Source organism: Bos taurus, chromosome 5, assembly GCF_002263795.3.
Source record: "Bos taurus isolate L1 Dominette 01449 registration number 42190680 breed Hereford chromosome 5, ARS-UCD2.0, whole genome shotgun sequence".
NCBI lineage: Eukaryota > Metazoa > Chordata > Mammalia > Artiodactyla > Bovidae > Bos > Bos taurus.
In genome coordinates this window covers 12019305-12042714 of record NC_037332.1, presented here as the reverse complement: position 1 = coordinate 12042714, position 23410 = coordinate 12019305, and the positions used below count along the sequence as shown (strand labels likewise).

The 23410-nt window shown below is 39.5% G+C and overlaps 1 protein-coding gene across 4 annotated transcripts in view; it reads right to left on the bottom strand.

Moving 5' to 3' along the window:
• The window catches only part of METTL25 (methyltransferase like 25), a 136851-nt gene that overhangs the window by 3084 nt on the left and 110357 nt on the right, over positions 1 to 23410 (bottom strand). Inside the window, exon 13 of one of the 4 annotated variants that reach the window (XM_059886835.1) lies at positions 5339 to 22752. The exons of 1 other annotated variant lie outside the window; for it this stretch is intronic. The gene's annotated coding sequence lies outside the window, so the exon portion shown is untranslated. Of the gene's footprint in view, positions 1 to 5338; positions 22753 to 23410 lie in introns of those variants that run through there. 2 more of the 4 variants (XM_024992400.2, XM_024992401.2) reach the window with 2 other exon arrangements.

The following is a 23410-nucleotide window of genomic DNA, read 5'->3' as shown; positions in this document are numbered from 1 at the left end:
CTGGAATGTGAAGTCAAGTGGGCCTTAGAAAGCATCATTATGAACAAAGCTAGTGGAGGTGATGGAATTCCAGTTGAACTATTCCAAATCCTGAAAGATGATGCTGTGAAAGTGCTGCACTCAATATGCCAGCAAATTTGGAAAACTCAGCAGTGGCCACAGGACTGGAAAAGGTCAGTTTTCATTCCAATCCCAAAGAAAGGCAATTCCAAAGAATGCTCAAACTACCGCACAATTGCACTCATCTCACACGCTAGTAAAGTAATGCTCAAAATTCTCCAAGCCAGGCTTCAGCGATATGTGAACCATGAACTTCCTGATGTTCCAAGCTGGTTTTAGAAAAGGCAGAGGAACCAGAGATCAAATTGCCAACATCCGCTGGATCACAGAAAAAGCAAGAGAGTTCCAGAAAAAAATCTATTTCTGCTTTATTGACTATGCCAAAGCCTTTGACTGTGTGGATCACAATGAACTGTGAAAAATTCTGAAAGAGATGGGAATATCAGACCACCTGATCTGTCTCTTGAGAAATTTGTATGCAGGTTAGGAAGCAACAGTTAGAACTGGACATGGAACAACAGACTGGTTCCAAATAGGAAACGGAGTTCGTCAAGGCTGTATATTGTCTCCCTGCTTATTTAACTTATATGCAGAGTACATCATGGGAAACGCTGGACTGGAAGAAACACAAACTGGAATCAAGATTGCCGGGAGAAATATCAATAACCTCAGATATGCAGATGACACCACCCTTATGGCAGAAAGTGAAGAGGAACTCAAAAGCCTCTTGATAAAAGTGAAGGAGGAGAGTCAAAAAGTTGGCTTAAAGCTCAACATTCAGAAAACGAAGATCATGGCATCTGGTCCCACCACTTCATGGGAAATAGATGGGGAAACAGTGGAAACAGTGTCAGACTTTATTTTTCTGGGCTCCAAAATCACTACAGATGGTGACCGCAGCCATGAAATGAAAAGACGCTTACTCCTTGGAAGGAAAGTTATGACCAACCTAGATAGCATATTGAAAAGCAGAGACATTACTTTGCCAACAAAGGTTCGTCTAGTCAAGGCTATGGCTTTTCCTGTGGTCATGTATGGATGTAAGAGTTGGACTGTGAAGAAGGCTGAGCGCCAAAGAATTGATGCTTTTGAACTGTGGTGTTGAAGACTCTTGAGAGTCCCTTGGACTGCAAGGAGATCCAACCAGTCCATTCTGAAGGAGATCAGCCCTGGGATTTCTTTGGCAGGAATGATGCTAAAGCTGAAACTCCAGTACTTTGTCCACCTCATGTGAAGAGCTGACTCATTGGAAAAGACTCTGATGCTGGGAGGGATTAGGGGCAGGAGGAGAAGGGGACAACAGAGGATGAGATGGCTGGATGGCATCACCGACTCCATGGACGTGAGTCTGAGTGAACTCCGGGAGTTGGTGATGGACAGGGAGGCCTGGCGTGCTGCAATTCATGGGGTCGCAGTGTCGGACACGACTGAGCGACTGATCTGATCTGATGGTAAGTATGTTCAATTTTGTAAAAATCTGCCAATTGTTCTCCAAAATAATTGTGTCATTTGCATTTCCACCAGCAATCTTTAGAGCTCCGTTGGTTTTCCCCAAGTTAGTAGTATTAATCCATTTAATTTTAGCCATTTGAATGGGCATGTAGTGGTTATCTCCTTTTAGTCCATTTTTCCTGATGATTAATGATATTGAATAGTTTTACATGTGTTCATTGCTATTTGTATGTATTTTCTGGTGAAATATTGTGCAAATCTTTTGCCTCTCTTTTTGCTGAGTTTTTATTTCACTATTTATGTAATCTGTCTACAAACTCCTCATTAGCAACGTGCTTTGCAAATATGTCTTACCAATCTGGGTCCTGCTTTTCATTTTCTTCTGAAGAGCAGACATTTTACATTTCATGAAGACCAATTGTCAAATTTTTCACTTATGGCTTACGGTTTTTGTTTTTCTAAGAAACCTTTCCTTAACCAAAGGTAACAAATATTTCCTCCCACATTTTATTCTAGAAGCCTTCCAGTTTCCTCTTACATTTAGCTCTAAAATTCATTTCAAATAAAGTTTTGTATGTGACATGTGGTAAGGGTTGAGATTTTCTTTTTTCATTTTGATACCTAATCGTTGATTAGCACTTCTTGTTGAAAAGAGTACTTTTTTTAACCCCTTGAAAAGCTCTGACACCTTTGTCAGAAATCCACTGACTATATATGTGTAGATGTATTTACGAGTTCATTAGTTGGTTCCATTCCCCTATATAACTGCTTTTAGACAAATTATCACACTCTTGATTACCATAATTTTATAGTAAGCCTTGTAAAATTTAACATTTTAAATAAATAAAGGAATAGTTATATCCTTCATAAAGCTAAGTACTCCTGAAATCGCTGTTTATCACACAGTGTAGTAGAAGTTTGTGCTGATTTGGGAAGATATCTTTCCTCCAAATATGGAAGAGTTGCTATTCATAGTTGTTATTTTAGGTGCTCTGTTTTCCTGTGTTCCACAGATTGAAGGTTTAGCCAATGCAGGGGATCCACAGGTAGAATTTAGGTCATCCGTAATCTTGGATCTTGAACAAAACTTACTTCTATTTTCACTAACCTCTGACTGAAATTCAGTGTTCCCTTCAATTATAAATGTGGACAGCAAACTTCAGTAGGACTGGCAGTATCTGAAACTGCTGCCAAGGGAAGGTGCAGATATTTTCATGCCCTATTGCAGTTGTAACCCACTCCCGTGTTCTTGCCTGGAGAATCCCAGGGATGGCGGAGCCTGGTGGGCTGCCGTCTCTGGGATTGCACAGAGTTAGACACAACTGAAGTGACTTAGCAGCAGCAGCAGCATTGCAGTTGTGGCTGATGTCTTCAGGTATTTCTTACACTGGATATTACTTCAAAATCACAGTGGCTTTCAGAACTGCTACTTAATCTTATTATTTAATAAGTAATAGAAAAATACATATTACTGAAATATAATTTTAAAAAACTTTGTTGTTAACTATCTCTATATGATTAGTTTCCCTTGTCAAATTATGTATTTTGTTGTTGTTCAGTTGCTAAGTCATGTCCAACTCTTTGCAACCCCATGAACTGCAGCATGTCAGGTGCCTCTGTCCTCCACTATCTCCCAGAGTTTTCTCAAATTCATGTCCATTGAGTTGGTGATGCTATTTAACTAGCCCATCCTCTGATGTCCCCTTCTCCTTCTGCCTTCAAGCTTTCCCAGCATCAGGGTCTTTTCCAGTGAGTTGGCTCTTTGCACCAAATGGCCAAAGTATTGTATTTCACTATATATTTTTAAAAATTGCTTGAGAAATGGCCCAAGGGGTCCTTGGAACAGAAATGGTTTACCTCTGCCCTCTGTATTCCCATTCACAAACTTATTGCTTAGGCTGTCCTCCAGCCTGTGTGGTCCGTTCAGAATGTCTTTAATGCTTCCATTTAGAATGTTGCAGTATTGCCAGCTTTGGGTTATTTCATCTTATACCATACATAACGATGATGTATAACATATTATATATTGATAATTAAACTGAGACTTTAAACATGTGAGACTGGACAATGCTGTATGTCAGAATCTGGAGAGTTGATGGTTTTCTTGTGGCTCTTGCCTTTGAGTCAGTTCGCCCCAGAATTGAGGGCAGATAAGGAAGGAGGCATGCCAATACTGCTCCTGTGCTCTCACGACCACATGGCAGTGACCTAGATGGTGCTCTGGCCCCTTGCTGGGGTGGTGGTGGAAGTGTGGCAGAATGTTCAGTCCAGTTCAGTTCAGTCGCTCAGTCGTGTCCGACTCTCTGCGACCGCATGAATCTCAGCACGCCAGGCCTCCCTGTCCATCACCAACTCCCGGAGTTCACTCAAACTCATGTCCATCGAGTCGGTGATGCCATCCAGCCATGTCATCCTCTGTCGTCCCCTTCTCCTCCTGCCCCCAATCCCTCCCAGCATCAGAGTCTTTTCCAATGAGTCAATTCTTTCCATGAGGTGGCCAAAGTACTGGAGTTTCAGCTTTAGCATCAGTCCTTCCAATGAACATCCAGGACTGATCTCCTTTAGAAAGGAGTGGTTGAACTCCTTGCAGTCCAAGGGATTCTCAAGAGTCTTCTCCAACACCACAGTTCAAAAGCATCAGTTCTTTGGAAGTGTGGGCAGAATGTTAGCTCACAGTAACCGACACACAGGAGGACACCTCGAGAGTGAGAAAGTGTTAACCAGACAGGGAAGAGATTCACATCGAGGAAACTTGTGCAAGTCTGAGACTTAATCTGCCTGCAGGCCTGTGGCAGCAGGATGGCTAAGGGAGGAAACAGGCATTGCCTGCCTTCCAACTCCCCCAGCTCGTGCCCAGGAAAACGATCTTCCTCACAATGCAGAAATCAGGTGGCTTCCCACTCTTGAGGAGAATGCATTCAGCTTGCATTCCCCATTTTATTCTGGCAGGTGAATATTCCTTCTCTCACGTCCTTCCCTCCCCCAGAAGCTATTCGGTGCAAAGCCCGTGGCTGATGGAGCCCTTTTGGAAGGGCCCCTCCCCATTCCCTGTGCCTTTTTCATCTCTGTCCTCCACCCAAGAGCTCTCTCAGCATGCCTCCTGGGCTTCAGCCAGTTCCTTCCCTCCTGCATGAGGGCGTGACACACGAGCGGGTGCTTAGACACCACAGTGCACACAGGAGGGACATCCGGGGACAGACTCACAGTCCCAGTCTCTCCTTCGGCACTTCAGCCCAGGGATCCAGGCTAGAGGGGCGGCAGTCTTCTCCCACCTGGGTTAAATGAGCCATTTATTACATCCTAAGCAGAAATTATTGAACTGTTCTTGAGCATTTCTTCAAGCCGGCCAGCAGCAGGGGCTGCTCAGCTAGTTAGGGACTACTGGACGCTCCGGCAGTTTTAGCAGCGGGGACAGAGCCTTTCCAGTCCTTTGTGACGGGCTCTATTTTCACCTTGCTTACCAGGATCTCAATGGATCAAATCCCATCCATGCATCTCAATAAGACAGGGGTGCAGATGAAAAAAATCTGTGTTTTTGCAGGTTTCTATGTAGTTTCAGGAAATTGTTTCATCTTGCTCAGTTATCATTATGAGAAACAGGCTGCTCATCTTTGAGGGGTTTCCACTTCCAGCTGCCAAAGAGATACTATACTTTCTGAGGAAAAGGATGGTGCCCTTTTTTGCCCTCTGCAGGAGAGATTTTTTTTTTTTTCCCTTTTTGGAGGACGTTTTAAATTATGACCATAAAATTTCATGACCTCACTTATTGGGTATTATTCTTTTTTTAGAGAGAGTAAGCTGGTCCCCACCACCCCACCACCACCCCCAGAGGATCAGGGTATTCATTTCCTTCCTTTCCTCTACAGCATGTTCTGGATGCTTTCACTGCTAGGCACAGGACAAACAGTAAAAATGATAGATTTCCTGCCCTTCTAGGTCGAACAGAGGAATACAAACATTTTAAAATTAAGTGCTATGATATTGATGCTGTCACAGTCATCTGTGCAGAGGAGAGTTGGGGCGTAATAAAAGGCTAGGGATTTAAATGTGGGGGCAGGCTCATAAATACTGAAGAACAACACAGGAAAGTGTTGACAGGAAGAGAAAGGGATGTTAGCCTTTCTGGAAGAAGGATCCGGGGGAGCAAAGTCCAGATGGAGGCAACACTTGATATGCTGTGGGAGTTGCAGAAAGTCTGAATCATTTGCAACTGGGGTTAGAGGGAGTGCAGAGAAGGACTGTGTGGATGAAGCAGGCAGGGAAGCGTCATGAAAGAACTGGATGCCATAGCTTAAGAGTTTGGGTTTTCCTGTAAGAAAATGGGAAAGCCACAGAAGAGTTATAAGCAAGGGTAGAAGATTGATGCCAAGGAAACCAAAAGGGCAGTTATGAGGCTCTGAGCTTAGAACAGTAGCAGTGGGACTGGAGAAGAGGAGCAGTGACGAGAAACGTTGGAGGCTGAATGACTATGACTTAACGTTCATTTTTCTGGGCTCCAAAATCACTGCAGATGGTGATTGCAGCCATGAAATTAAAAGACACTTACTCCTTGGAAGGGAAGTTATGACCAACCTAGACATCATATTAAAAAGCAGAAATATTACTTTGTTAACAAAGGTCCGTCTAGTCAAGGCTATGGTTTTTCCAGTGGTCATGTACAGATGTGAGAGTTGGGCTATAAGGAAAGCTGAGCACTGAAGAATTGATGCTTTTGAGCTGTGGTGTTGGAGAAGACTTTTGAGAGTCCCTTGGACTGCAAGGAGATCCAACCAGTCAATCCTAAAGGAGATCAGTCCTGGGTGTTCATTGGAAGGACTGATGTTGAAGCTGAAACTCCATGAAGCTGAAACTCTTGGCCACCTGATGCAAAGAGCTGACTCATTTGAAAAGACCCTGATGCTGGGAAGGATTGAGGGCAGGAGGAGAAGGGGACGACAGAGGACGAGATGGTTGGATGGCATCACCAACTCCATGGACACGGGTTTGGGTGGACTCTGGGAGTTGGTGATGGACAGGGAGGCCTGGTGTGCTGCGGTTCATGGCGTTGCAAAGAGTCAGACATGACTGAGCGACTGAACTGAATGTTCCAATGGATCCAAGGAGCAGAAGTCTAAGGTTATTTTAGTTTTCTGCTGAAAGTTTCTTTCACTAAAAAGGAGTTTTAGAGGAAGAGTAGGTTTGACTGGAAGTTTGACTTTAGACGTGGATTTTGAAGTGCTGGTGGAATGCCCATGGGGAATGGCAGTGTCCATCAGGCAGATGAATAAACAGGTCTAGAGCTCAGCAGAGAGATTAGAGAGAGAGAGAGAGCTAGCACAGAGATTCAGACCTGAGCACCATCAGATATAGGCTTTTGGAAGCCAAGACCACATCCCATGGAAAGCGTGTGTGTGCTAAGTCACTTCAGTTGTGTCTGACTCTTTGCGACCCAATGGACTGCAGACTGCCAGGCTCCTCTGTCCATTGGACTATAGCCTGCCAGGCTCCTCTGCCCAGATTCTCCAAGCAAGAATTCTGCAGTGGGTTGCCGTTTCCTCCTTCAGGGGATCTTCCGAATCCAGGGATTGAACTCGAGTTTCTTATGTCTCCTGCACTGGCAGGCAGATTCTTTACCACTAGCGCCACCTGCATGGACTGAAAAAGGCCGAAGGACAGAGCCTTCATGGAAAAGGCTAATAGTTAAAGGGGGCTTCCTTGGTGGTTCAGCAGTAGAGAATCCGCCTGCCAATGCAGGAGATGTGGAGTCAATCCCTGGGTTGGGAAAATCCCCTGGAGGAGGAAATGGCAACCCACTGCAGTATTCTTGCCTGGGAAATCCCACTGACAGGGGAGCCTGGCAGGATACAGTCCATAGGGTTGCAAAGAGTCGGATCCAACTTAGCAACTAAACAAACCAACAACAGTTAAAGGACAAATAGAGAAGAGTTCGCGAGAGAACAGACAATGGGAGGCGAAAGTGTCTCTTTTGGCTTCTGGGAAGCAATGCTTGGAGGTCACACATTCTCTCCATCTCCCTGAATCTTTTGGCCTTTCTGGCTCTCTCTTTGTATTGACTTTATCTATTTCTCTCTAAGGACCTCTTTCTCTGTTCATTCATAATTTCTGACCCTCATAACTTTGGGCTCACATGATCAAACAACTGCCTCTAGAATCTCTTCATATACCAGGACCTTTCGACTCTCACTCCATACTGTTGTCTATTTCAAATTCCTGAGAAAGGGGAGACTCTGATAGGTTTAACTCTTCTTGTAGGGCCAGGTCACATCAAGGATCCAGGATACACTGGCCAGGTGTGTACTCACATTCCAGTCACCTACGGTCCCAAGAGTCTCGGGTATAAAACATGGCTGGCTGTGTTCATCCCTTTGAGAGGAGATGTTAGTGAGGAGAGAAGAATGTGGTTAGTTGGGCTGAATGATATCTGTAGTTTAAGAAAGTTTATGGAAGGGCTTCTTCAACAATGGCAGACCCTGTAGTACAGTCAAGAAAGTATCCTGCAGATCTGGTGATGTGGATGCCAGCTGCTGGCATGGTGGGGATGGATCTGGTTGCTGTGAGTGGGCAGTGAATGAGGGACGGAATTGGAGAGGTAGAACTGTGGTTTCCCCTTCATCAGGATCCTTACTTCAAACTTTCTAATATAAAGGAAAAGAAGGAGGCTGATGTTGATCCAAGACAGAGTCTAGCGATGGTTGCCCTTTTCCTCACTTCTCAAACATATACTTTCTTACTTTAGGTATTTGCCCCTGTTCAGTACTAGAGCACTGGGTTTGGACCTATGAGCACAGATAACAGAACTATCCTTAGAAAATGGAGAAGGGATCTCTTTAAATGATACTGTGGGAGGGAGGGAAGAAGTGATGTGGGTAAACTGCAGGAAAGGGAAGAGGCTGACAAAGGACTCTAAGTCCACTCTGCAAGGTCCTTCCCCCTTCACTTCTTTACTTCTCCTCACCTCCCTAAGAGTTAACAGGTAATCAAATGGATCCCCTAGAAAACCCAGTGTAAGGGAACCATCCTGGTCCTGTAAGAGCAAACAGGCTCTGCTGTTGAGGGCACTCACCAAGGAAAGTGAGGCTGCCCGTAGGCTTGCTTTATGATTTCTCTGGGATGCTCCATGATGCTGATTCACCGCCAGTCCTGACAGCATGCTAGGGCAGCCCAGCCAGGATGCGTGCTGCTCTTCCACCCAGCAATGGCCATGGTGTCACGGGCTATTCATAAAGTATCACAGAACTCACTGGCTTTCATTATATGAATTTGCTCATTATTCGCCTAACAGAATGTCTCTCACTGACTCTCATTATATAAACTCTCTCATCATATGAATAAGAGAACTGAGGCCTGAAGAGGTGAAGTCACTTGTCCAGGGTCACATAGTTGGTGGCAAAACCAGGAACAGAACACAGGCTCCCCAACTCATGACTCAGTGTTGTTGTTACTGCTGTTATTTTAGTATAGTCATTTTCCACTATTTTAAAAATAGCCTTCCACTCTCCGGTATATGCTCCACCAGAGTCCTGGTTTTTCCTGAAAAGATGACATTTCAGATGGGTTGTAAACTGTGAGCAGGGCTCACGCCTGGAGACAGAGCCCTCTCGTGGCCTCTGTTTGGATTACCAACAACTTGGAACTACCTGCCTTCACCTTGTCGTCCTTCCCAAGTGGATAAAGTAGCTGCAGTGCCCATCATCTTGCCTGTTCGTGCTCTGACATCTAACCTAATGGCTTCTTCCCACTTCTCACTCACTCTCCCTTTGCTGCTGTCCTTTCCACCAAGAGCATCTGGAAATCCTTCTTCACAGAAAACCAATGACCCTATGCCATCACGTTTCTCATTTAACACATGGCTCCTGAGGCTTGGCTACCTTTCAAGGAACCACTTGTCAACCTCTCCAGCGCAGGATGCTTATTTTCTGATATCACGTGGACCACAAGGAGACACTGGGAGGCTGAATGGAGGAGAGAGGGGTTAGCCTTCTCCCTGCCCACTCTTAGTCTCATCGTTGATTCTCCACTGTTGAACTAAAGCAGCCTATTTGAGGATGTTTACTGGCTGTGGCTGCTGCCATCATTGGTCTTCCACCACATTTTCAAGAAGATTGAACATTTGTCTGTTGTCAACCAATATTTTCCTAAATAAATCTCTGCGTAACACTTTTTTCAATACTCCTCTCTCAAGATATTCCTCCTCAGTAACTACTTGGACACTCACGACTTAAATAAACACTTATGGATCTTGAGCTGAAACTTTCCTAAGGGTTCTAGTTTGCATATGGGATATCTTTAATATCTGGGTATTCCCCAAGTCCAGCAAATCCAAAATTGAATGATAAGAAACCCCTAATTCCCAAGCACCCCTTAGACCTCTGTTTCTTCACAGATTCCTCCTCCTCCTCAGTAAATTACTGTACTATTCAGCTAGCCACCCACATCAGGAACGTGTTGGGAGGTGAAGGGTGAGTATCCTAGACTTCTCACTTACAATATATAACCAGTAATCAAGTCATAATGATTTTACCTCCTTGAGTCTTTTTCATTTCTACTTCCTCTGCCTTAATCAAGGCATTACCTCTTTTCATTTAGGTTTTTGAAATGGGCTCCTAACTGCTGTCCTGGCCTTCAATGAATTCTACCCTAATCTATCCTGTAGGCTATACAGTCAGTGATTTTTCTAAAATAGACCTATAGTCACATCACTCTCTCCCTAAATTCCCTCAAGAAACCTTTATGTCTTGAGAGGAAATGTATAGCACTCAAGGCTTCCATGTTTGGGACCCCTTCAACCTGGCTGTTCTTATCTCCATACTCACTATTCGCATTCATCAAATTTCAAGTCCCTAAAGAAGTCATGCTCTCTCATGTTTTACAATACTTGTTGCTAGTCCTTATTGAGTTGTTACTATATAAAAGGATCTCTGTTACTTGATCTCTTCCTGCTCAGAACTGCATGTGGTCAGTTACCATTTTCCCCCCAGTTGACAGATGGAGAAAGTGAAGTAGAAATAAGTAACCTCACTAAGGCCACACAGCTAGTGATGGAAACAATTTCAACTCCATCAGTCTCTCTCTAGAACCAACTCTTTTAATCACTATTTACAGCACTATCATACTGAAAGATCCTTCTTTCTTCATTTAGCTTACCGAATACTTCTCTGCATTCTGACTTCTGCTTCCATCAAAGTTCTGAAAAACCTCTCACAAAAAGTATCAATGATGGACTCCAAGAGAACATTTTCCATTCTCTTGTTACTTGATCTTTCAAATGCTTTCAACCATTGGTTACTCCATAGGCCTTGAAATATCCTCTTCCTTGACTCATGTGATGATCTGTCCCTGGTTTTCTACTTTATCTTTGGATATGCTTTCTCAGCCACCTTTGCTGGTCAGCCTTCTCTACAGAAGCTTAACACTGGAGTTTCAGTTTCTTCATTATCTTCTTATGCTTTTTGTACTGAGTGATCTCATCCATGTTCTGGCTTTAATTTCCATCTGTCTCTTGATAACTTCAAAATTCGCATCCAGGCTCCCCCTTTGTTCTACAAACCCCTTTGAACCATTGTTTCTTTCATATTACTTGAATTTCTCAAAAGCATCCTACACGCAACATATCTGAAATAGAATTTGTTTTCTCCCTGATACTGCTCTTCAGTGCACTTTAGCACCAACTTCCACCAAGACAATTTAGAAACTTTTATAGCCCATCAACTGAGAGGACTAGGAAGAAAACTGCCATCCAAGTTAGATTTATCTCGCTTACTAAAGCCAGCAGAGAAGCACTCCAGGAGAATTGTGGGTTGTCTCAGTAAGAGAAGAGTTTTTAGGAGCTTCTTACAGGATTTGGGCTTGTAGTGCAAGGTGGTAGTGAGGATTTAAAAACACAAGGTATACAGTTTTGAAATGGAGGTTGTAAAAAAGCTAGGGACATTCAACGACTGTTCTTAGTCAGGAGAATTAAAGTGGGCTGAAAGTAGTCACTGTTACAAAGTAGCAATAACATATTAGTCAGAAGAGAGATGTTGAGAATGTTCTAGGCTGTCTTGTTCCAGACATGTCATGGAGTGGCTTTCTCTAAATATTGTCCATAATTGTCATTTGATTTTTAGCACTTCGCAGGTTTAGTTATTTTTGGAAAAAATGACTTGAACTTTCAGGTTTAATTTTCCAATATAAAAAAAATAAAGAAAATATCTATTATTATTTTGGGCATAAAGTTCAAGATCACTTTACACTTTACTTATGATTTTGAAAGTGTTAAAGTGTTAGTTGCTCAGTTGTGTCTGACTCTTTGCAACCCTATGGACTGAAACTCATCAGATTTCTCTGTCCAGGCAAGAATACTAGAGTGGGTTGCTATTCCCTTCTCCAGGGGATCTTCCTGACCCAGGGATTGAATCTGGTTCTCCTACACCACAGGCAGATTCTTTACCATCTGAGCCCTTTCCTTTTAATAATGAAACTTTTTTTAGGTGTCTAAGAAAACAAAACAAAACAAATATTTTTCTGGCCATTTGCAAAAGCTGTTCTGTCTGATTGGTAGATTATGAGACCTACCCTTTAGAGGTAGGACAACCAAGAAAGAATCAGATTACTTGAGGTTTTTAGGGTTATGCACTCACCAATATCTTGATTTTCTCAAGAGGAAGCTGAAAAAATTAAGAAGACCAACACAGAAGCCCCTTAAACAAGCAAGAGGTGAGACATTACCTGTAATGGTTAAGTACTTGGACCCTGAAGCCAGATGCCTGGATTTGAACCTTGGTTTTACCATTCTCATGCTTCCTCTTACTTGGAGCAAGTTGCTTGACCTCTCTTTATTTCAATTTTCCCTCCAGTAAAGCAACAGAAATAATATAGTCCCTTCCTCTTAGGATTGTTATAAGGATTAACTAAGTTAATAAATATAAAATGCTTAGAACAGCACCAAGCACAGAGTAGGCACTCAATAAATATTTAGTTGGCATTATTATTATAATCCATCATGTCATTTGGAGTTTAAAAAACCTTTTAAAATTTGAGTAGTTGCCAAGGACACTCTGTTTAATGGTATGTATGTGTATAAGAGAAACATAAAGTTGGAGTCACCTCTAAAATTTTTAAAACAGATCTGGCCATTCAAGAAGACTCCTTCAGAGAGAGCTCTCAGATGCCAGCACACTTGAGAATAGTGAATCTGGAATTATGTTAACATATTGGAGCCTTCCATGGAGACTGCGATGGTGAAAGAGCAATTTGAATAGTAGACTTTCAGAACTGTCAAAGAAATTGATGATGTATCCCTGCTTGCCAGGAAGGGGCTTATGCAACACCTTTGGACTGCATATAAGAGGAACTATTGTGTGGGGGGGCAGATTTCATGAAATCTGTAACTGAAGTGGCTCCTTCTTCTCTTCCTGTCAAATTGGCCATTTCGACATCTATTAACTAATACATGTAAGTGGGGTAAATTCTTTTTTTTTTTTATTATGACATCTGTTTAAATTGGCCTTCTCTGTCTGTTCATAATTCCAGTTAAACTATATGCTTTTAGCATTTACTAGACGAGGTGGATACTTTGGGCGGAGAAAAACAGGATTTGCAGGAAAGAATAAATTGTAGGTTATTTTTTTAAATAATCAAATAAGGGACATAGAAAAGCTCTTTGTATTTGGTGACTGGTCATTTGTGCATTTTTGGAGGGTATATTTGAGTTTAATTTATTGGCCCACTTATGCAGGCTTCAGTTATCTGAATTGGTTTCTGTCTGGTCACTAGTATATTGCTTGCCTATGTTTCCTTGTATTTTATGTATAAATATGGAGGCAGGATCCTATTCAGGGTTTGCAATTTTATTGTTACGAAATGGTTGTGGATTCTATGTTTAACTATCAATGATTTCCCAAGCTGGCAATTTTTATGAAAAGAATTAAATCCAAATGTCCCATATATTTGTTTAAAAAAGGGAACTTCGTTCCTGGCTCAAGAAAAAGCAGAGTTCCTAAATAGTTAATGTATACAATGCATTTAATAGCATTATTAACCTTAAATTAGCAATTTTCCTTCTGAGAATATATTCATAGAAAGTAAATGACTGAAGAAAAGAATAATGTCATGTGTTCAAAGGCATTTGCAGTAGTCTTAGGCACAATAGCAAGAGGTTGGCTTGAAGTCTAATAATAAAATAATGGATAAATAGAGTAAATGTCATTAGGATGGGCTCAGGTCATTAAAAATAATCATGATGAAGGCAGTGTAGAATCATGGGGAAACATTTGTTACATAATGTTAAGTAAAAGAGGCAGAATATAAATGGCATGTTGACTGTTAAGGCAAATGTAAACAATAAAAACATTTAAAGTGAATAAAAATAACTACTTGGTGGTGGGAATATAAGTAATTTAATTATATTTTCTTCATTTTTTTTTTAACAAAAAGAAAGTAAAAAGTTCTAAATGGCATGACCATATTATTTGAGAGCCAAATTCTTCATTCATTTCTCATGGATTTGTACAAATGATAGCTTGTATGTTAGAGCAATTTGAGGTTTAGCCCAGGAACCTGATTTGTTTGCCTCAAAAGACTCACTGTATCTTGACTTTTTAAATAAATTCTGTGCAAATTCCAATGCCTACTGGCTTGCTAATTTTATTTCTATGAAAAGATCACATGGGTGAAAGATACCATAATCAGAGATAAACAGGAAAAGCACAGTATACAATGTGGAGAGTCTATCGAAAGATATGAAGGCCTTCTGAAGAGTTGTTCCTAAGCTCTATGTATATAAGTTAGAGTTTTATGGTAGATATACAGATAACACAGAACATTTTCACATTCTTAAATTTTACTTTCAAATTAAATCTTTGACATTAAAAAGACAGCCATAGTCAGTTGAAAAATGGCTGCAAAATACTCCACAATTCAATCCCCAAATTTATTAACAAGTCTTGTTGGGATAATGTCTGTTAAAAGTCAGCTGCACTCAGAAGGGATTTGTGAAATTCTGGTCTCCTTTGTATTCAGTCTTTGGTAGGGAGCTCTAACCTTCTTAGATACAGACCTCTTGTGCATGAGTCAAGATGTGGTCCACTTAGGGCAGATCTGTGAGTGAGTCCCCTGGGGATCTGCACGCTCCCTAACCTTGAAATGCAGCAGACACTATGGGGCCTGGCTATGTCTTGTGTGTTCTTGGGCATAAAAGTATCTCAGAGGAGCCTTAAAGAATGTATCTTCTCAAATGTTAAGCACTTCAGGATCTCCTTAAAAATACCAATTCTGATTGAATAGGTTTAGGGTAGGGACTCAGATTCTGCATTTTTAACAAGTTCCCAGGTGACACTGATGCTGGTGGTCTGCAGAGTCCATTTCTGAGTAATAGGACTCTTAAGCTCAGCTTATTTCAAGAAAAAAAAAAAAAATGTGATGCAGGGAATTGCCGGCTTAGTCTTTGCTTCCCATATTATTTCTATGGCTGGAAGCTAATCTTTGGACATGTAAGCATGCCATTCACATGGACTTCAATGTAAGAAGTGTTATATATTGGAATATTTTCTTACAATTTTAATATATCACTCTGATGTCCAGAAAGATCAGTATTGGTAACCAAGAAATACACTCTTTAACACACATGTTGAAGTTTTAAGCATTGCTATATGCCCACAAGCTGTTTGGAATGCTGCTGCTCTAACATTATGCTATGCAGTCAGTCATCTATTTGGTTAGCTGTTTTTGAAATTTTCTTTGGGATTTTCAAATTTCATGTACAGGCCTCTTTATAAAACCCCCACTCTAATTCTTTTGGGGTGGCCCTTGTATACACAATATGTAAAATGTCAAAGTAGTTGGTATTAAATAATTAGCAATTACTTTAGGTCTATTTTTAGTAAATATCTTGAGATTTATTTTTAAATTAAATTAATACCATGGGCAGGAAGTTTCTTGATATTCATTGATCTTCCTAGGCAAGTTAAAACTAACCACTATCATTGGTGTTCAATTCTTTCAAAAGTGGCCTTGGCTATAAGTTTTAACTTTAAATTGCAAAGTTCTGATTTTAACTTTCATATACTTATGAGATAATAAAAGTTAAGTATGAATCTATTATACAAAGTAGTAAAAACAAAATACATTATTTGGAATGTCAATGGGATTGTTATCATTGAATCTTTTTTTTTTAAACCAACTAACAGCTGAAAGATCTCTTAAATGTGTTAAGAATATATTTCTATGGGAAATTTACATGGTGATTTGTTTACTTTTGAATATATGGTAGTATATATCTTAATTCTTTGGCTCACCAAAGTCTGGAGACCACAAAGCTAGACAAAAGGAAAGAACAAAAAGGAAGTTTGTAAGTAGATATAAACCACTGAAATCATTATGCTTTTAAGATAACAGTTAAGTCCCTAGAGTGAAAGAAGAATGGCTGAACTATTCTTTTTTTTTTTTTTTTAATTTTATTTTTTAACTTTACAATAAGTATTACTGCTTGCACCTTAGGCATAGACTACTGCTTGATACTAACAATCTGTATCCCCAATGCACACCGAATTAGTTTATTGCTCTGAGAATTGAGGTTAAGTGTCAAAACATCCAGTTATAGATGTTCAATAAAGTTTTACTTCCCAGATGGCTCAGTGGTAAAGAATCTGTCAGTGCAGGAGACAGAGGTTCAATCCCTGGGTCGGGAAGATCGTCTAGAGAAGCAAACGGCAACCTGCTCCAGTATTATTGCTTGGAAAATCCCTCGGACAAAGGAGCCTGGTGGGCGACAGTCCATGGGGCCACAAGAGAGTTAATTTTTTTTAAGACTTATTAACTAAACAACAACAAAGTTTTGTTGAACTTATACATATCTTACTTGATCAGAGACACAGATACACTGTTTTTGGAAAAATTAGATTTGATTGTTTGTTTCTTATTTTTCCAAGATGGCATTTCTATTTTAGCCTCCACAAACTGCTATCCTTTCCTTCTCATGCATTTGCATCTTGTAGACAGTTTAGAATCTAAAAATCAGGATGTAAATGTATACTTGATGTAATTCCACTAGGCTACTATGACCTTCAGAAGCTCTGTAACATGGTTTCATTTCCTTAACTAAACAAAACTCCAAGAGATATAAAGTTTTAATTTCCATAATAATAGACCAGTAAGGAGATTTTGGTTGAATTTACTATTGTTTCATTAATCTTAAAGGTAGGAGGTATGCTATTAAGAGCCGCAATTTTAATGAAATCCTTTCTTCTCTGAGCATCTGCAACCAATTTATTAGAATGAAAACACATTACCAGTAATATCATTAACAAAAGTGGATATTAAAACTGTGCTAGAGATCTAAAACATGAAGCATATTTAAAAAATTCAAATTTGTTTATTTTCAAGAGCAATAACTATTTGCTGTTAATAAGAGAAAAGTTATCCAAGAAAAGCATTTACCTTGCAAAAGTTTTCAGTTCTTACACTGTAAATGTCGACCCTCAAAACTACTAAATATCATTCCTCAGGACAGTACAACCTGCTGTGAAGGAATGACTTCCCAAACGTATAAGCTGGTAACGTGAATGTAAATGTGGAGCCTTGATAGACATTGTTTATATACTAGAAAGATGGCCAACATCCTATACGTTAAAAATGAACCCTCTTTGGCCTTCAATTTTAGTTTCTGTCTTTTTGAATTAAAGTGGAAATACAGCACTAACATTTTTTTCTTTATGATTTAAAAATCTGTCCCTTATGCATTTATTCACAGAGGTTTACCTGCACAGTTATATTGTCTACTAAAATTGGAAATGGTCTGAAGTCACCAGAGCACCAGAGATGTCTGTTGTTATAATCAAATGGATCTGGAACTGTTTTATCTTTCCCTTGAAACACATTATTGGAGTATATTTTGCTCAATGCAAAACCACCATCAACTCTTTTTCTTGAAAGAGTTGTAGCAGTATTAGAAGACTGGATTCTTTCCTGAGAAGCAGTTCACTCAGAATACGTGTGCATTTAGTTCAAACTGATCAGCTGATGCACACCAAATCCCATGCTGACTAAATGGAAAGCAATGTGTTGAATTTTAGGTTGGAACTTGCACACTTTCTCTGATTTTCTAAAATCCAACATGTTCAATCATAACTGTCTGAGTAGAAGTTAAAAGCTTTTCCTCCCATTAGGTTTAAATACATGCTACTTTCTTCTGTGCTGAAATGTGTTAACTTTCTTATTCTGGATTGTGCATTGGAAAATTCTAATAAAAACAGTACAATTTAAAAAAAAAGGTCTTTCATTGACAGAACACCTGCAAACTTAACGAGGCAATCCACTGAGATAAATACATCAACTAATAAATTCCCATGCATGTAGCCAGTAGTATCACTGGCCAAGCACAAATCATCAGGGAGGTTTGGAGACTTTCAGTTCCTTTGGTCACAGGTTAACCAGAGCACATATTTCACACAGCAGAGTATTTCTTAAACAGTCCTTTCCTCCATGAAAACAAACCATTCTACTGACCACATTTAAAAACAACCTCAAGGAAACTACAGCTAAGAGGAAGAATGGGACAGAAGTCGGCAGTCTAGGACACAGTTCATGGTAAAGCATTGTGTGTTTATGTGGACACTTTCTTTGTCTCCTCCGGGATGTCATTATCTAACTCTTCACTCTTCCATATGCCTCACATATGTTTCAATGACTAGATTATAAACTCCTGAATTTAGGAACTATTAATAGCTTTGAAATCTTTCTCCTCAACCTTTACTTGTAAACCAACAAGACAGTGGGTAACAATTATATTTAACATCCACAAAGTACTTTTGTTGAGATATAGGGAATTAATAGAGGATTAACTGCAGATTCAATATAACAGTTATATGATTATTCATGTTTTATTTTTCTTCTTGAGGCAGTTTTGGCATATTGCATTTCTTTGAGAAAAATTTTCCATTTTATATAAATGTTCAAAGGTACTGGCATAAAGCAGTTCATATTATTCTTACTACCTTTTTAATTTCTCTAAGATCTATAGTGATGTCCCCTTTTATATTCCTATGTTTTATTATTTTTTTAAATGTCTACTCTTGCCAGAGTTGTGACAGTTTTTTTTTAAATCTAAAAACCAACTTTGGAGGTGTTAATTATCTCTCTGTGTATTTTCCTTCCACTAATCTTTTGATTTTTGGTCTTTTATTTTCTAATATGTATTCACAACTGATGTTTCCTTATATCATGGTTTAACTTATCTCATAAATTTTGATGTGTAATTTGTAATAAAAGTTACAATTATGTGTAATCAAAAATTGTAATTTTTTCATTATTATTCAAGATATTTTCTCATTTCCACTTTCTTCTTTAACTCCAAAGTTATTTAAAGGTATACTTCTTAAATTTAAAGCATACAGGAGGACTTCCCTTGTAGCATAGCGTTTAAGAATCTGCCTGCTAATGGAGGGGACACGGGGTTGATCCCTCTTTCTGGAGATTTTACCTGCTGTGGAGCAACTAAGTCCATGAGCCACAGCTGCTGGAGCCAGTGAGCTCTAGGGCCCACGAACTGCAAGTACCGAGCCTGCGCACCTAAAGCCTGTGCTTCACAACACGAGAAGCCGCCGCAGTGAGAAGCCCCACGCACTGCAACTGGAGAGCAGCTCCCACATGCCACAACGAGAGAAAGCCCACGCAAAGCAACGAAGACCAGATGCGGCCAAAAAATAAAATGAATTAATTAAAAAGTAAAGCATATGGAACTATCAAAATATCAGTGGCATTTGTCACAGAACTAGAAAATATAATTGTAAAATTTGTATGAAAAAACAAAAATCCCTGAATAGCCAAAAGAGTCCTGAGAAAGAACAACAAAGTTGGAGGCATCATCCTTCCTAATTCCAAATATTACAAAGGTACGGTAATCAAAACAATATGGTACTGGCACAAAAACCAACACATAGCTCAATGGAATAGAAGAGCATCCAGAAGTGAACCCACACTTAAATGGATAATTGATCTTCAACAAAGGAGGCAAGAATGTACAATGAGGAAAAGACAGACTCTTCAATAAATGGTGTTGGGAAAATTGGACAGTTACATGCAAAAGAATTCAAGTGGACTACTTTCTCAAACCATGTACAAAAATAAATTCAAAATAGATGAAAAACTTAAATGTAAGACCTGTAGCCATAAAAATTCTAGAAGAAAACAAAGGAAGAAAGCTCTTTAACACTGATCTTAGTAGTATTTCTTAGATGTGTCTCCTTAGGTAAAGGAAACAAAAATAAATGAATGGCACTACATCAAATGGAAAGGCTTTTTCAGAGCAAAGGAAACTTCCAACAAAATGGAAAGTTCACCTACTGAATGGGAAAGGATATCTGCATATGATATATCCAATAAGGGGTTAATATTGAAAAATATACAAAGAACTCATATAACAACATCAAAACCCTTCCCAAACAACCCAATCAAAAGTGGGGAGAGCATCTGAATAGACGTTTTTCCAAAGAAGATATACAGATAGTCAAAAGGAACATGAAAAGATGATGATCAATATCACCAGAGAAATGCAAAGAAAAACCACAATGAGATACTACCTCACACCTGTCTGAAATGACTATCATTAAAAAGAACACAAATAACAAATGTTGGTGAGGATGTAGTGAAGGGGAACTCTTGTGCACTTTGTGGGGATATAAACTGCTGCAGCCACTATGGAAAACAGATGAATGTTCCTTAAGCAATTAAAAATGCAACTTCCATACGATACAGCAATTCCACTCTTGGGTAGTTATTTGAAGAAAACAAAAACACTAATTTAAAAAGATATATACACCCCTGTGTTCACTGCAGCATTACTGCCAATAGCCAAGATATGAAAGCAACCTAAATGCTTGTCAATGCTGCTGCTGCTAAGTCATGTCAGTCATGTCCGACTCTGTGTGACCCCATAGATGGCAGCCCACCAGGCTCCCCCATCCTTGGGATTCTCCAGGCAAGAACACTGGAGTGGGTTGCCATTTCCTTCTCCAATGCATGAAAGTGAAAAGTGAAAGTGAAGTCGTTCAGTCGTGTCTGACTCTTTGTGACCCCATGGACTACAGCCTACCAGGCTCCTCTGTCCATGGGATTTTCCAGGCAAGAGTACTGGAGTGGGGTGCCATTGCCTTCTCCGAAGTGCTTGTCAGTAGATGGATGGAAACAGAAGATGTGACACACACACACGCGCACGCATGCACACACACAGGAATATTACTTAGCTAAAAAAGGAATGACATTTTTGCCATTTGCAACAACATGGATAGACTTGGCAGGTATTATGCTAGATGAAATAAGTCAGACAGAGTAAGACAAATGCTGAACGATTTCACTTATATTTGGAGTCTAAATATCAAAACAAATGAACAAACATAACTAAATAGAAATAGACTCATAGCTACAGACAACAAACAGATGATTGCCAGAGGAGAGCAGGTTAGGGAGGGGAGGATAGGTGAAGAAGTAGAAAATTCCAATTGCAAAACAAATGAGTCACGGTTATGAAACGTACAGTGTGGGGTGGGGAGGTGGGATGAACTGGGAATTTGGGGTTAGTAGATGCAAATGATTGTACGTAGAATGGATAAACCATAAGGTCCTAGTGTATAGCACAGGGAACTATATTCAATATCCTGTGATAAACCACAAATGGAAAAGAATATAAAAAAGAATGCATGTGTGTATGGGCTTCCCAGATGGTGCTAGTGGTAAAGAACCCACCTGCCAATTCAGCAGATGGGGTTTGATCCCTGGGTTGGGAAGATCCCCTGGAGCAGGAAATGGCAAGCTGCTCCAGTATTCTGCCTGGAAAATACCATGGACAGAAGAGCCTGCTGGGCTCCAGTCCATGGGGCTGCAAAGACTGGGACATGACTGAGCACCTACACCACCACCATCCATATTTTATATATATATATATGAAGTGAAGTGAAAGTTGCTCAGTTGTGTCTGACTCTTTGCGAACCCATGGATTGTACAGTCCATGGAATTCTCCAGGCCAGAATACTGGAGTGGGTAGCCTTTCCCTTCTCCAGGGGATCCTCCCAACACAGGGATCGAACCCAGGTCTCTTGCATTGCAAGTGGATTCTTTACCAGCTGAGCCACCAGGGAAGCCCATGTAAGTGTGTGTATGCATATTCATATATGACATATATATTACAATCACTTTGCTCTACAGTAAAAATTAATACAACATTGTAAATCAACTATACTTCAAATTAAATTTAAAAAATAACTATGTAATATCTTTGAATGATGACAGATTGTAACTGGAGTTATTGTGATGATCATCTTGACGGGTACAGAAATATCAAATCACTATGCTGTGTGACAGGTACTGACATAGTGTTAACTGGAGATAAATTACACTTTAAAAGCAAACAACTCATAGAAAAAGAGAGCAGATTTGTGGTTACAAGGGAAGGCAGGGGGAACTGGGTGAAGGCAGTCAAAAGGTACAAATTCTTAGTTATAAGATAAGTAAGTATTGTACTAGGGAATATAGTACACAACTTAAATACAATTAACATTGCTGCATGTTATATATGAAAGTTTTTTTTTTTTTAATTAATTTTATTTTATTTTTAAACCATACATAATTGTATTAGTTTTGCCAAATATCAAAATGAATCCACCACAGGTATACATATATGAAAGTTTTTAAGAGAGTAAATCCTGAGAGATTTTATCACAAAGAAAACATTTTTTTCTATTTCCTTAATTTTGTGTCTATATGAAATGGCAGATGTTCACTAAATAATGTGGTAAACATTTCATGAATTTAAGGAAAATCATTATGCTGTATACCTTAAACAGTACTGGATATCAACTATATCTCAATAAAATTGGAAGGAAAAAATGAAGCATATAGAAATATTATATATATAAACATAAGTATGTACATATATATATACACACACACACACATATATGTTGGTGATGCTATCTAACCATCTCCTCCTCTCCTGACACCTCCTCCTTTTGCTTTCAATCTTTCCCAGCATCAAGGTCTTTTCCAATGAGATGGCTCTTCCCATCAGGTGGCCAAAGTACTGGAGCTTCAGTTTCAGCATCAGTCCTTCCAATGAATATTCAGGGTTAACTTCCTTTAGGATTGACTGGTTTGATCTCCTTGCAGTCCAAGGGACTCTCAAGAGTCTTCTCCAGCAACACAATGCAAAAGCATCAATTCTTCGGTGTTCAGCTTTCTTTTTGGTCCAACTCTCACATTCGGACATGACTACTGGAAAAACAATAGCTTGGATTATATGGATCTTTGTTGGCAAAGTGATGTCACTGCTTTTTAATATACTGTCTAGGTTTGTCATAGCTTTCCTACCAACGAGCAAGCATCTTTTAATTTGTGGCTGCAGTTGCCCGCAGAGATTTTAGAGCCCAAGAAAATAAAATGTGTCACTGATTCCACTTTTTCCTCTTCTATTTGCCATGAAGTGATGAGATCAGATTGGCACAGCAGAAAAATACAGACAATACTTTATAACAACTATAAATAGAGTATAACATCTAAAAATTATTAATCACTATGTTGTATACCTGTAGCATATAATATATAAACCAACTATACTTCAATTAAAAACAAATAAAAAGTATTTAAAAATATGTTCAATTTAGCTCTTAGCCACCTTGGAAAAAATGAAACCACATGACTCATGCAAAGACTTTGGAATAACTATGCATGTTAAAGAGGGTAACAATAATTATCATTATTATGTACAGCAGCAAGAAACACAAATTAAAGAACAATCAGATTTATGTGGTATAGAAAGCCTTTTGTATAACTCTAGGCATTTATACCTATAGATACAATCACTGTTTTTTCCCTAAAAACACTTTTTTCCCCTACAAAAATTACTGTTATAAAGACAGTTAAGCTTCCATTT